Source organism: Artemia franciscana, chromosome 21 (genome assembly GCF_032884065.1).
Source record: "Artemia franciscana chromosome 21, ASM3288406v1, whole genome shotgun sequence".
Classification (NCBI taxonomy): Eukaryota; Metazoa; Arthropoda; class Branchiopoda; order Anostraca; family Artemiidae; genus Artemia; species Artemia franciscana.
The window spans coordinates 22,582,327-22,597,377 of record NC_088883.1 but is presented as its reverse complement, the minus strand read 5'-3'; the positions used below and the strand labels follow the sequence as shown (position 1 = coordinate 22,597,377).

General features: G+C 33.5%; 1 long non-coding RNA gene across 1 annotated transcript; it reads right to left on the bottom strand.

Moving 5' to 3' along the window:
• Window positions 1-1,487: 1,487 nt before the first annotated feature.
• LOC136040766 (uncharacterized) lies at window positions 1,488-13,958 on the bottom strand. Its single transcript, XR_010620877.1, has 4 exons — window positions 13,884-13,958; window positions 6,024-6,099; window positions 4,454-4,544; window positions 1,488-1,934 (listed from the first exon to the last, which is right to left on the bottom strand). It is a non-coding gene; the product is annotated as an uncharacterized LOC136040766 (long non-coding RNA).
• Between the last annotated feature and the right edge of the window lie 1,093 nt (window positions 13,959-15,051).

Sequence of the window (15,051 nt, the reverse complement as noted above, 5' to 3'; positions counted from 1 at the left end):
CAAAGGCAATTTTCACATTCAGCCGTGTCTTCAATAAAGTTTTTCAGGCAAAGCTGGTGTACTTTTTTAATTTTTCAGGGCAACTACTAATTATGGTGTTTGAAATCGAAAAAGGAAAAATTATGAACTTGTATATAGCTAATAGATTGGTATTATGTGAATTTTTTTTAGGTAATTGGGGGACCACTGTTAGTTGATGGGTTGAAAATTGAAATTTGGATTGAATCAAATTTTGAACGAGGGTATATTTGGTTCACGTCTACTGGACTGCCCTTCTAAAGAACCTTTTGTCAGGCACTTGACAAGATCAGAAGAGTATTATATTGTAATGTATACTATAAATACTTAGTTCGGTAAAGAAAAAAAAAAAAAAAAAAAAAAAAAAAAAAAAAAAAAAAAAAAAAGCAAGCAAGTTCTATGGACCTATCAAGATAGAGCGGTAGTAGGCCTTAAAAAATTTTGTCAAAGATTGAGCAAAGCACTAGGTATCAGTCAAGGGCCCTGTTGCTATATCAAACATTGTTAACATTAAAGAGCTACAAAAAGAAAGTGGAACAAAACTTGAATTGGCTCTCACTACGTTTGTTACTAAAGAGAACCCGTCCATCAGCAATATGGACACCCCGCCAGAGATATTGAAACAACATGCACGATTCGTAAGGTGTTCAACTTATGGCGTGCTGACACCTTCCCTCCCCCCACGGCAAAATAAAGTTTAACATTCTATTTTTCACTGATTTTATTTTCTTCGGCCAAATTGAATGGAAATTTGGCCAAATTGAATGGAACTACAATTAGTTTTACAAGGATTGTAGACAGGCAGATACACAGAAGAAATGTCTCAGCCGAAAGCACAGAACAATTTTAAAGAATTAACTTATTCATCTTCTGGATTGAAAGTATAAAACTTTATAGAAGAACGTCTCTTAAAGCACAAGAATATTTTAAAAGGGTTTCACTGTTTGCTTCATACTTATCCACAGAATAGTGAAGAAAGTAAAGAGATGAGAGCCATTTTTGAAGTTTTCCGAGAGCCATTTTTCGAAAGAATGAATCATTTTAGTCATTTTATGATTATTACTTCGCCATTAGTAAGCATATAGATACAGTAAACCTTAGCATTGGGGTTTTTGGACAAGCAAGATCCCCTTTCCTACTTTTATCAGGTTCACTCTATATATAAAAAAGTCCTAGCTACATTTTTTAAGTTTAGCATTAATCCGCAAATATAAAATGGTGGGCCCAAAATAGGTCTGTCGAAACTGTTTTTGAAACATAACCACAATATCACTTTTCCTTCATGGCATCCCCTTCTTAAAAGGGGATGCTTAAAGTTGAAAGTATACAATAGTTGTTCGTGTATAGTAAGTGCTCTTCATAAATTGTTTTGATAAACATAGTTATGTATTTATTTTAATTTTCTCTACCTTGTACTCCGTCCCTATGAACTATCCCTAGCTCTAAGAACAACAAGCAGTTTGCAAGAATACAAAGAAACAATATTTTATTGATTAAATTTATATTAAAATATAAAATAAAAAAATGTTGTTGTATGTTGAGTCAGGAAGAGGTTCTTTGTCAGGAGCAGAGGCCACATAATTGCACAGCTTCAATGAGCAGTAAATTCGTTAGGTGAAGGATGAGCAAAAAATTGAAGCAAAATTGATTAGAAATTTTTTGAGGGTTCTATTTTTTTTAGTAAAATATAAAAAGGGGAGCAAAAAAAAAATATACGCGAATTTTACTGAGATTCTATTTAACTTGAGGTTTAGAACCCTTGTTTTTTTTTATTTAAACTTTAAAATTTTAAGAAACCAGTTCTGCTGCACTGTCTTTTTATGTAAAAATAAGCGTCTATACACAAAAGGACGAATGCAACAGAGAACAGGCTTATACAGAGAGTTCCGTAATTTACTGCCCACCTACTTCATTATCTAGAAAAGAAAAGAAAAGTCAATCATTTGCAGACAATAGACAATATGTTTTTCCGAACTAAAAAATGTATAAAAAGATAAATTTTGAAGACTGGCTAAATACATTACAAGAGCGAAAACCTCAAGATGGTTGTAATGTCTGGTCAAGACCTTTTTTCTTCACATGTAATTATGCTTGCTATTAACAAATCCTTTTAGACTTTCCTGGAACATTTTGTGATATAGGAAAAGCACAGATACAAATGTGTTCCTTAAAACTGAATTAGTCAATACAAGATAAATACTAAATGTGAAAATGAGCACTACCTAAGGAGGGGCGGGGGTAGCATGGATTAGTTTTTGGCGGAAAAGAAATTTTCTGGGCAAAAACTTTCATGGGTAGATAAGGTGTGATTTAAAAAATTTACATTTTCTAAGAGCCCCACGGAGATAAAACCATCGAAAAAGTGATGAAGAACTAATATATTATACAATATATATATATATATATATATATATATATATATATAGCTAAGCGTATTTTACTTATTATCAATTCTGGTACCCCTTTTATTGAAATCCTTTGAAATCAAATTTACCACAAACTGTTTGAAAAGGATGATAAACTTTTAACTTCCAGCCATTGCTTCATAAGTGATGATATACAACATGACACTTGTTTTGTGAATTACATACAAAAAGAAATTTCGAAATGGCTGAAAGAAAATCATCCCAAAATAAACCAAGTTCATTATTTCACTTACGGCTGTGCTGGTCAATACAAAAATAGAAATAGTTTCAAAAACCTAACAAACCATCATGAAGACTTTGGTATGAAAGCCAAACATTCATTCTTTGCAACAAGCCACAGGAAATCAATATGTGTTGGCTTGAGGGGAACTGTTAAGAGAATTTTTTTTAAAAGCCAGCCTTTTAACTTTCAGATGCAAATCAAATAAGACAGCGACTGCAGTTTATGATTTTTGTAAAGTCAACACTGAAAAAATAAACTTTCACTTTATTGAAAAAAAAATGCTGAAGCTTTCAGATTGGAGTTAGTCACAATTTTTAAATCGTGATTTTTAAATTTTTCCATTATTTCAAACCACTAAATACAAATCAAATTGAATAAGGAGGACTACTGATAGTCCTAATCCCACTCTAATGTTGTTTTTTTTTATTCTGCTACATCTTTAAACCATTATGTGGCTGCAAAATACAATGGAAAGTGGTACTTTGGACTTGTTAAAACTGTGTTTCATGAAGAAGAAGATGCTGAAATTCTATTTCTTCACCCTCCAGAACCTGCTGCCAGCTTTTAATAGTTTTCAAGATATTATTTTTTAAGCTACAAGTTACATTGCAAGTCACAAAATCCAAGGCCTAAAATTGCATAAATGAGGAAAATTAAGAAATTTGTAGAAAAAAAAACTAAGAGATAGAGAAATAAAATTTGGTATTTATCAATAGGATTGCAAATAAAATTATTGAGCCCAGTTTCATCAAAATCTAAAGAGGTGGGTGTCATGACCTCATTGACTTGACAAGGAATGACCCACTGTCCACCACAAAATACAATGCTGCATCCCTACCCACATACAAGATATCATATTTCTTATTCCTTAGATATATCACTGCAATGATGGTCATTAATTAAGCAACTAGGATAGAATATAATGGGTATTTCAACTTTTGTGATCCAAGCCTCATTTTTTATTTTGTTTTTTGACCCCATTTTAGGACCATTATTAAAACTTTAAGTCTTTGAGAGATTCCTTACTCGTATTTTTTTACTGTGTGAAGGCACATTATCAGTCAGACAATGATAGTTGATGAGCACACAACTCTTGTGTGCCAATTATTTAAACACAATACCTGAAACACATGAGCAGGTTAATAAGAGTCTTGATATACAAAATAAACTTTGGCGTGAAGAGCGAGGTTTGAGGAGGGGCTATCCCCTTCATATACGGGAAAATTTATGTTCTTTTAAGTTTTAATGTTGCTCCTTGCTTTCAGTTGAACAAAAAAAATTCTTTCCTTAATTTCTGGGAGGCTGAACCGATTCTCAGGGGAAAATATTGACATGTTGCATATTTAAATAGCCAAAAATAGCCAGTAACTTATTTTTCTTTATCCTGAACCCGACTAATTCCAAATCAGGGTTTTTGTAATGTTCATTCAGGAAATGGAAGTCTTTTTCATTTTATTCAAAATTGGAAAAAAGATGCAAAATACTCTTTAATTACAAATTTTGTTATTTATTTTTGCCAAACTCTAAAATTAAACTGAGCAAAAATGTTATTAGAAATGTTGAAAGCAATAACATCAATATATCGTTCAATCAAATTATCGCCCTATACTATTCTACACCCATATCCAAAGGAAAGTACAGAATCATCCTCATTTTTATGTTTCTGTACCGTATAACTTTTTCCTGAATTAATCAATTCTCATTTTCATATAATGGGCTAGGATTGTATCTTAAACAAAGCGTAAATATCTGAAGAGCAATTTATATATCATTTTCCAAAATAAACCTGTTCTTTCCGCTCCTCATCTTCTGTCTCCTCCTCATCTTCTACCTCCTCTTCCTCTTCTGCCACCTCCTCCTCCTCTTTTTCACTTCGCCTGCGAATTAAAAACATGCATCAGCTAATAAAGTTTAATCAATATAATGCAGTTCTACACATTCCTAGACATTCAAGGTCTACCTTGAATGTCTAGAACTAATGGAATAATGCAGTCCTTCGACGACCTGATGCTATGGCAGTAATGAATACCGTCTTAAGATTAAGATTTTTCATACCCATATTCAAAAAGCAAAGAAATCGAGTAGCTTTTAAAAACTTTAGGACACGACCCAGATCCCAGGCAAGAACTTTGCATGAATTGCCTGATTGCCTCTTACTAGGTTGCTAGCTACTGCTACAACCCAGATAATTCAGAGGATGGAGAATCAAATTTAGCTCAATATGTGCATGGCTTGTTCTTTACTAGTTTCCAGCCATCTCTATAGCCATGATACCAATAAAATTTAAATAATTCGCATTTATAATTAATCAGACTGATCCCTTTCTATGATTATTTTAGTGTATTAACAACTTTATAATCATGTCTTTTATGTAACTTATGTTCTATAAATCTCTCATGTTACAATATATACATTTTTACATATATTGAATTTAAAGTTAAAATTAAAAAAACAAACTCGTTTTAGTTACATCATAGCTAAAATAATGAAGATAATATGAATGAACCACAGGGTTCAGTTCCTTTAGGCTTGAATTTGTTCTTAACTATAATCCTAGGTACAATAATCATTGGAGATGCCAGGATGCCAAAGAGGACAAGCGTATTCAAGGGTAGGACGTACAAAAGAGAGAAAAATCCTCAAACAATACGATTTAGGACATTTAAATCTGTTAAGGAGTTTGAGGAGAGTTTATTAAGATATTTATTAGAAAGAAATTTATTAAGGAGTTTTTAATAGCCAACTGGTTGGCTAATCTATACATTTGAAACTTTAAAAACTTTATTGATAGCTGACTAGTTAGCCATTTTAAACCAAAGTTTATAATAGTTTGCTTGATGTTAATAGCCAACTAGTTAGCTAATTTAATAGCGTATAGCCTAAAAAATTCGATTATTTGCAAACTAGTTGACTAATTCAGGCTGAAATTTAAATAGAGATGAGATCCAATAGCCAACTGGTTGGAAAATTTCAAGATTCTTGTATATATGATTTCATCAATCTTAGCCATCAGTAATGACTAATTGAGGATTTTTTCTCTATATATAAACTATGCTATTTTATATTAGCTGTATGATGGATAGTAGCATACCCATATCAGTGTTTTTATGGCACTTGGTATTAACCAAGTGACATATAGAAAGCAAATCCTGTCGGTCTGTCTGTCTGTCGGTCGGTCCCGGTTTGCTACTTTAGGCACTTCCAGGTAAGCTAGGACGATGAAATTTGGCAGGCGTATCAGGGACCCGACTAGTATCAGGCGTATTAGGGACCCGTTAGTTCAAGATTTGAACTAACGATGAATTAAGAAGTTAAAAAGCAAACGTAAGCAATTCATTAAGTAAACAATTACTTACTCTTTCCAGCCATGATGGTTGATAATTTGGTCCAAAGTACTTGGTGGGACCACAGCAACCAGAATCTTCACTCAAACTGCGAATTAAAAACATACATCAGTTAATAAAGTTTAATCAATATAATGCAGTTCTACACATTCAAGGTCTACCTTGAATGTCTAGAACTAATGAAATAATGCAGTCCTTCGACGACCCGATGCTATGGCAGTAATGAATACCGTCTTAAGATTAAGATTTTTCATACCCATATTCAAAAAGCAAAGAAATCGAGTAGCTTTTAAAAACTTTAGGACACGACCCAGATCCCAGGCAGGAACTTGGCATGAATTGCCTGATTGCCTCTTACTATGTTGCTAGCTACTGCTACAACCCAGATAATTCAGAGGATGGGGAATCAAATTTAGCCCAATATGTGCATGGCTTGTTCTCTACTAGTTTTCAGCCATCTCTTTAGCCATGATACCAATAAAATTTAAATAATTCCCATTTATAATCAATCAGACTGATGCCTTTCTATGATTATTTTAGTGTATTAACAACTTTATAATCATGTCTTTTATATAACTTATGTTCTATAAATCTCTCATGGTACAATATGTAAATTATCACTACATTTAAATATCACTACATCAAAAGAATCACCTTTTAATGCTGATTTTGAATATATTTAAGTAGAGTTCAACTGGATGAATTGTGTTCTAGTGACAACTTTGGTTGTGTGACAACTCTCTCTCTGGTTCTGCTCTATTTCAGCTCTGGCATGCTAATTGCTTGATTAGGACAGTTAAGACACCAATGCTAGGTTAAAGACACCAAAGTTTGTATATGAATGAAGTACACATATGTCTGTTTGTTTCCTGTGACCAAACATTAAAATAGCTAAAGAAAAAAAGATTGAAACGTTGGACTTTGGTACAACTATATTGAAACCGTGTAAATGGTTAAAAACAAATATATATTGAAAAATATCATAGAAAAGAACTGTCATATAAGGTGTGAAATACTCGCCAATGAAATTGAAGATACTCTTAATGTTTTAACAGCCAAAAGTACTAAAAAAGCAGAAGCCCTCCTACAGTACCCTTTTTGTTACTGGGACACAGCAACCCTCTACTGCACAAAATCAAAGGTTTGAATTGGCCACTTCCCTTAGAATGATCAAAAGGTCCAAAGATATACCTGCAGGGAGGGCACCACCCAAATAACCCACAGGTTTGTCAGTACTCTTACTTTAAAGTCAGCAGCTGTACGTACACTTTAAGAGTGCCTAAGCATAAGCTGTCTCTGTCTATGACTTAAAAATCTGAAATTATCCATTTCTATTGGAAGCCTTAGATAGATAATCAGAATTTTTGTGAAACCAAATTATAGGTAAAAGCATTTGAGTTAGGTCTTGCGTATATTGATAGTAAACTGTCTTTACTTACAATTGCTAGTGCGTCGTCGACTAGGTGATCTCTTCGAACATTCAGTTTTTTTAGCCCAAAAAATGAGGAAAAAAAGGAAAAATTCAAGGGAATATTTTTCCGTACCAAGAACACTCCATAACTCAATATCACTATCTAAAACCATAAACTATTGAGAAACCTAATTGATAACCTAATAGAATACCTAATAGAATTAAACCTAATAGAAACCTAATGTGCTACATTAATGTGCTAATTAGAAACCTAATGTGCTACATTATACAAAACATGCCTGCAGACGAACCCAAGAAATACCATAGTACCATGCTTTGGGTACTGGCCCCAAAATGGGTCCTGAAAAGATAAAATTTAGGTAAGAAAAAAGAATTACAAAATGCAGACACAATATCATCACACAGCTTAGGAGCATTTGTTTACATCATCACACAGCTTAGGAATATGTTGTCTGATATCTTTGATTCAGACAACATTCATACATTTCACTTGGAATTCAGGTACATATGGAATGAGGGTAGCCTTCCAACCTAGCCCCTTCCCAGAAATATATGTATATTTCACGATTCAAATATACCTGTATTTTTAATATTAAACACTTGTTTTGAAACAAGAGCTAAGAGCTCATATGGCACTTGTGACAAGGTCGGAAGAGCCAAGAGCTCATATGGTATAAGCTTTAACAAAATTTTAAGAATCAACAGATTGATTTAAAAGTAAAATCAGAGGCTTAATGGCGGTCGGGATTCAAAATAAGAGCTCTGAGACACAACAACCTCTTAAATATCTAAATTCATCAAGATCCGATCACCCACTGGTAAGTTAAAAATACCTCATTTTTTCTAAAATTTACCTCTCCCTTCAGCCCCCCCCCCCTCCCTCAGACGGTCGAATCGGGAGAAACAGCTTTATCAAGACAATTTGTACAGGTCCCTGACACACCTACCAATTTTGACCATCCTAGCACGACCAGAAGCACCAAACTCGCCAAAGCACTAGACTCCCCCAACTCCCTCAAAGAGAGCGGATTCAGTCCGGTTATGTCAGTAATATATCTACAACATTTGCTTATTCTATCCATTACGTTTCATCCCAATCTCTCTGATCTAAGCATTCTCCAAGATTTCGGTTTCCCTCTCCAATTCCCTCCAGTGTCACCAAATCTGGTCGGGATTCAAAATAAGAGCTCTGAGACATGAGTTCCCTCTAAATATAAAATTTCCTTAAAATCAGGTCAACAGATCTTAAGTTGAAAATACCACAATTTTTCTATTTTTTTCCAAATTAACATATCCCCCCAAACTCCCCCAAGAGACTGAATCCGTTCAGTTATGTCAATATACGTAACTAGAACTTGTGATTATTCTTCTTATCAAGTTTCATCCCGATCTCTCCACTCTAAGCGTTTTCCTAGATTTCTGGTTTCCAAGATTTCTGTTTTCCCCCTCCAGCCCCCTATGTCCCTGGATCCCATTCTAATTGAAAATAGAACGTATGAGACATAGGATCTTTTTATATATCAAGTTTCATTAAGATCCGATCATCCATGCATAAGATACCTCAATTTTTACGTTTTCCAAGATTTCTAGTTTCCCCCTCCAACTCCCCCAATGTCACTAGAGATTTAAAATAAGAGCTCTGAAGAACAAGATCCTTCTAAATATAAAATTTCCTTAAATATAAAATATCTCAGGTCTCAGACCTGGTAGAGTGTTCATATTTTTTTTTTTTTTTACATACTCCTAGATACATAGGCTAACAGATAAACAAAAAAGATACATGGCTTTTTCACATATTTGAAAGATATTCAACATTATTTATGAGTAACAAAATAACCGACCAACTAAAAGAATACGCAATTTGAAACATTTGGTTTGAAAGTAAATTGAAGTTTTAAAATGGGGTAGGCGGAAATCAAAATGACAAATCCTCAAGCTTGAAGGATTGGACTATTTAAACAATCAGACTGTTTTCAGACAACTTAAACACCTTCCAAAAAATTACAATCTGTATCAGAATTAACCGAGGAAGAAAAATAATTAATTCAACTTGGATCTGGAATCAATTTAATTGAATTTAAAAATGTTTGTTCCCATCATAGCTACTACTTTCTCAATGTGTTTGAAAAATATCAAACAGTATGCATATTCATTAAAAAAACACAAAAAGCAAATAAAAAAGTCACTAAGAAGTGTATCATTTAAGTTTTTCAAAACAATTGTGTGAAAAAAATATTTCTATTAAACCTGGACTAAAGAGATGCCCTTCATGTCAAAACTTCTGTGAAGAAAAAACTAAAATCAATGAAAATGAATCTGATGATGAACTACTGATTGAATTGGATTCATTTGAATCTAGAAATGTCTCCCTTTCACAAACAAATGCAAGAAAAGAAAAAAAATCTTGAAAGCTCTAGATTAAGACATTGAAATGTCAGAAGAAAAAAGAAATTTTATCAAAAAAGCAGAAGATTTTGATAAGCTCGTGGGCCTTTTCAAAGAAATGGCAGAAAAAAGTAGCAACAGAATTTCAGGTGACCAAATATATGGTAGAACAAGCAAGAAAACTTAAAAAAGAAAAAGGTATCCTAGCTATCCCTGACGCTAAAAAAGGTAACACTCTCCAAAAACACAGTTAAACTTGTGACAGACTTTTACCAAAGTGATGAGAATTCAAGAGTTATACCCAGAGCAAAAGATAAAGTGAGCATTAAAAAAATATTTACATGCAAAAGACTTATTCTCAGTAATTTGAGAGAGCTTTACTCTTCTTTTATATGGGAATGCCCCAACTTGAAAATAGGATTCCCAAAATTTTGCAATATAAGACCAAAGCAGTATGTCCTTGCTGGGTCAGCAAATACCCATACAGTATGTGTATGCAGCATACACCAGAATGTGAAATTGTTACTAGATGTTGTAAAAATTGAAGAAAGTTACAAAGATTTGATCAAGATGTTGATTTGTAATGTTGAAAACAATGAGTGTATGCTATGCCATTGTGACAACTGTCCATCTGATGATGCCCTGATTGAATATTTAACTGCAAAATTGAGTGAAGATTATGATTTAGAAGAAATAATTATAAGCCAAATGGTTAATACTCACAGGACAGAAATAGTTAAGCAATCAATCAGCATTGAAAGCTTTATTTCTTTACTGAGCAAATCGGTAGAAAACCTAATCCCACATTCATATATTACAAAATCACAGTCTAAAACATTCAAAAAACTGAAAGAAGATCTGCCTTTGAATACAGCAATTGTAATAATGGATTTCAGTGAAAATTATTCTTACACCATTCAAAATAAGTTCCAAAGTTATCACTGAAACAGAAGTGGAGAGTTATCACAGAATGAATGATGTTATCCAGATGTCAGACAGCAGCATTTTGCCAAACCTCAGGATAAGGTCACCAAAATGGACTGGTTGGTTTTAGTAGCTTTTAGACAAAGCCCTATTTTGGCTGCAACAAATTGATTGTTGGTGTTACCAAGTTCGGCACTTTGGTAGGTGAGACAACTCAGCCCAGACAACAGCCATCGCCAATGCATGATTATATAATCAAGATATGCAAAAACTTCAAAAAATGCACTAAAAAAACTTTTATTTTCAATTTTTTACGTTTTTACGAGTCGAACAAACATTTCGAGGGGGGGGGGAAGCGGACTTACCCTATGGATATGGCCTTGCTTGCATCTTGCAAGGACTTCTTTCTCTTTTGTGGAATTTTCACACCTTATATGACACTTCTTTTCTATGATATTTTTCAATATATATTTGTTTGTAACCATTTACATGGTTTCAATATAGTTGTACCAAAGTCCAATGTTTCAATCTTTTTTTCTTTAGCTGTTTTAATGTATGGTCACAGGAAACAAACAGACATATGTGTACTTCATTCATATATAAACTTTGGTGTCTTTAACCTAGCATTGGTGTCTTAACTGTCCTAATCAAGCAATTAGCATGCCAGAGCTGAAATAGAGCAGAACCTGAGAGAGTTATCACAGAACCAAAGTTGTCACTAGAACACAATTCATCCAGTTGAACTCTACTTGAATATATTCAAAATCAGCATTAAAAGGTGATTCTTTTGATGTAGTGATAGGCATCAAAATTCCATTTTTTAGAGTTTTAGTTACTATTGAGCCAGGTCACTCCTTACTACAGTTTGTTACCACAAACTGTTTGAAATGAAAGACATAAGTGATGATATACAACATGACACTTGTTTTGTGAATTATATACAAAAAGAAATTTCGAAATGGCTGAAAGAAAATCATCCCAAAATAAACCAAGTTCATTATTTCACTTACGGCTGTACTGGTCAATACAAAAATAGAAATAGTTTCAAAAACCCAACAAACCATCATGAAGTCTTTGGTATGAAAGCCAAACATTCATTCTTTGCAACAAGCCACAGGAAATCAATATGTGATGGCTTGAGGGGAACTGTTAAGAGAATTTTTTTAAAAAGCCAGCCTTTTGACTTTCAGATGCAAATCAAATAAGACAGCAACTGCAGTTTATGATTTCTGTAAAGTCAACATTGAAAAAATAAACTTTCACTTTATTGACAAAAAAATGCTGAAGCTTTCAGATTGGAGTTAGTCACAATTTTTAAATTGTGATTTTTAATTTTTTCCATTATTTTACCACTAAATACAAATCAAATTGAATAAGGAGGACTACTGATAGTCCTAATCCTACTCTAATTTTGTTTTTTTTTTATTCTGCTACATCTTTAAACCATTATGTGGCTGCAAAATACAATGGAAAATGGTACTTTGGACTTGTTAAAACTGTGTTTCATGAAGAAGAAGATGCTGAAATTCTATTTCTTCACCCTCCAGGACCTGCTGCCAGCTTTTAATAGTTTTCAAGATATTATTTTTTAAGCTACAAGTTACATTGCAAGACACAAAATCCAAGGCCTAAAATTGCATAAATGAGGAAAATTAAGAAATTTGTAGAAAAAAAAACTATAAGAGATAAAGAAATAAAATTTGGTATTTATCAATAGGATTGCAATCTAAAGAGGTGGGTGTCATGACCTCATTGACTTGACAAGGAATGACCCACTGTCCACCACAAAATACAATGCTACATCCCTACCCACATACAAGATATCATATTTCTTATTCCTTAGATATATCACTGCAATGATGGTCATTAATTAAGCAACTAGGATAGAATATAATGGGTATTTCAACTTTTGTGATCCAAGCCTCATTTTTTATTTTGTTTTTTGACCCCATTTTAGGACCATTATTAAAACTTTAAGTCTTTGAGAGATTCCTTACTCATATTTTTTTACTGTGTGAAGGCACATTATCAGTCAGACAATGATAGTTGATGAGCCTATCCAAACAATTGGTTATGCTGCTTAATTTGAGATAGCATTAAATGTTATATCATGAAATTTTGTTTAACCATAGAAGACTTGAACTATTTAATAAACAACACAAACTTCCAAAGAAGCAAACAACAAAAAAAGGGTAAGTAGTACATAAATAGAATAATAGGCTAATGATAGATGGTAATAAGCTTACTTAAGCTTATTACCTAAGCATACCTAAGCTAGTATAAAAGTCAGGTTGGCATCAGAGAATACATTAGAAATAGAATAGTTTAACTAGTGATATATTAGATTGCAAGATTCACCAAGTGAAATGACAGTCTGAAATAACATAACTGATTTTTAGGGTTTTTGTCTTAAATTTTCACATGGGAAAGGGCAAAATAAGGTAAAACCTATTTCTGAGCAATACCCCCATCTATTAAACCTCTGTACAGGTAACTTTGTAAATTTAACTTTTAAATTCCATTTTCAAGCTGTTCCTAATGTAGGGTATGAGCCATCCTCTCCAGGGACATACTTTTGGGGATGCAGGCCTTGAGGTCCAGCTCTCTTGGCCCAAATAAATACGTTTTTCTTAATATTGAGCCCCCCCCCCCAAAAGGCCCTTCAAAAAAGGAAAAAAATCCTGCACAGATTCCCAACTCTCCCTTCAGGATAAAACTATGAAGCTAGCATAAGGAACCCAATACAAATTTTAGAAAAGCTAATGTAATGGTAAACTTCCTACTCTTGCTTCTTGTTTACAGTTGGGCCAACTCAGAGAAAAACTAACATTCTGACAACCTATTAGCCTATTTATTTATTGAATTAATAGTCACCAAGGAATGAATTAATAAATCATTTTACAATAATAAAAGTATTGACAATACAATGTTGTGTTCACTTCGAGTAGGAGTACTTATATACTAACATCCAACTAAGTTTTAATACCATTTTCTAAATAACAATTGGCTGTAGTGACACCACAGTTGTCTATTTACAGCCATTTAAATTAACCATCTCATAATTTTCCCATCTTTCCCTTAAAAGAAATACTAAAATCTAAACTACAAGAAGATACAAACGTTCAACTTACCACACTTGATTGAAATAGAAAAATAAAGTACTGCCTACCCTCCCACCATATTTCTTTTGTTGCTGTTTATGTTGCTGTTTTTAAATGATTAAAATGAAACGGGATAATAGAAAGCCTTAAGGATGGCTTAGATGACGTCCGTAAAGTTTGTAAAGTTGTCTGCAAAGCTCTAAAAGTTGCTTCGTTAGCCTTCCTTAAACCTTTACGTGAGTAAGCATTAAAGTTAAACTTTAGTTAACTTTTTCGAAAAGTTCGTAAAGATGACCAATATGGAAAGAGTTCCAGAGAAAACTTATAAAAGGATTTGGAAGTGTGGAATCAGGAAACTGAAGATATGCTAATTTCTTTAGTCCAAAGACAATTCAAACCTTTTTTTTCTAGGCCACTCAAATATAAACTGTTTTCCTACAATTTCCATTAAGTGTGAATTTTCTTATTAGATTAGAGGACAACAACCCACCCCCACCCATTGCCAATTTTAAGGGCCCCCTCTCCTCAGCACTGATCAAAATTTTGGGATCGTCGTTTTGCTCATACTGGTCAGAAGATCTAATAGCTATACTTCCAGAGATGCAACGCCCCCCTCCCATATCCCCGGACAAGGATTTAAATTATTGAATTTGCCCATTGTTTACAAGCAGAATTTATCATTTGAAGAAGGGGTAATATTTGATTATGGGTGTATCCGAAAAGGCTAAGGGTATTAAGCTGAAATTATGGAGGATGTTGAGGGGTTTGTTATGTTAAATCAAAAGACACTACCATTCAGTCTATTTAATAAGAGGGTATTTTAAATACGGCTGAGGGTATTAAGTTGAAACTTAGAGGATGTTGAAAGTGGTTGGAGGGCCGCCAGCCCTCTCTAAGGACCTTTTTAGCTGCCTTTCTTTCAAAAATATTCCATATTATTTAGTAATAGACTTTTTGTTCAAGATAGTCATAAGCTTCAACGACTATTAATATGGGAATGACATAGCCCCCACAGCTTTGAAAAACGACAACGGACACAGTAAAACACACTGTGTACGTGCTGGTTTTCAGAAGGACGTACCATCAATATATAAGGAATGTCTGAGGGTATTAAGTTGAAAATTTTAGGGGACATCGAAAAGTTTTTGGAAGGCAGCAAGCCCCCTTGCCCCTTTTAGATGCTCCCTTTTCCCATCAC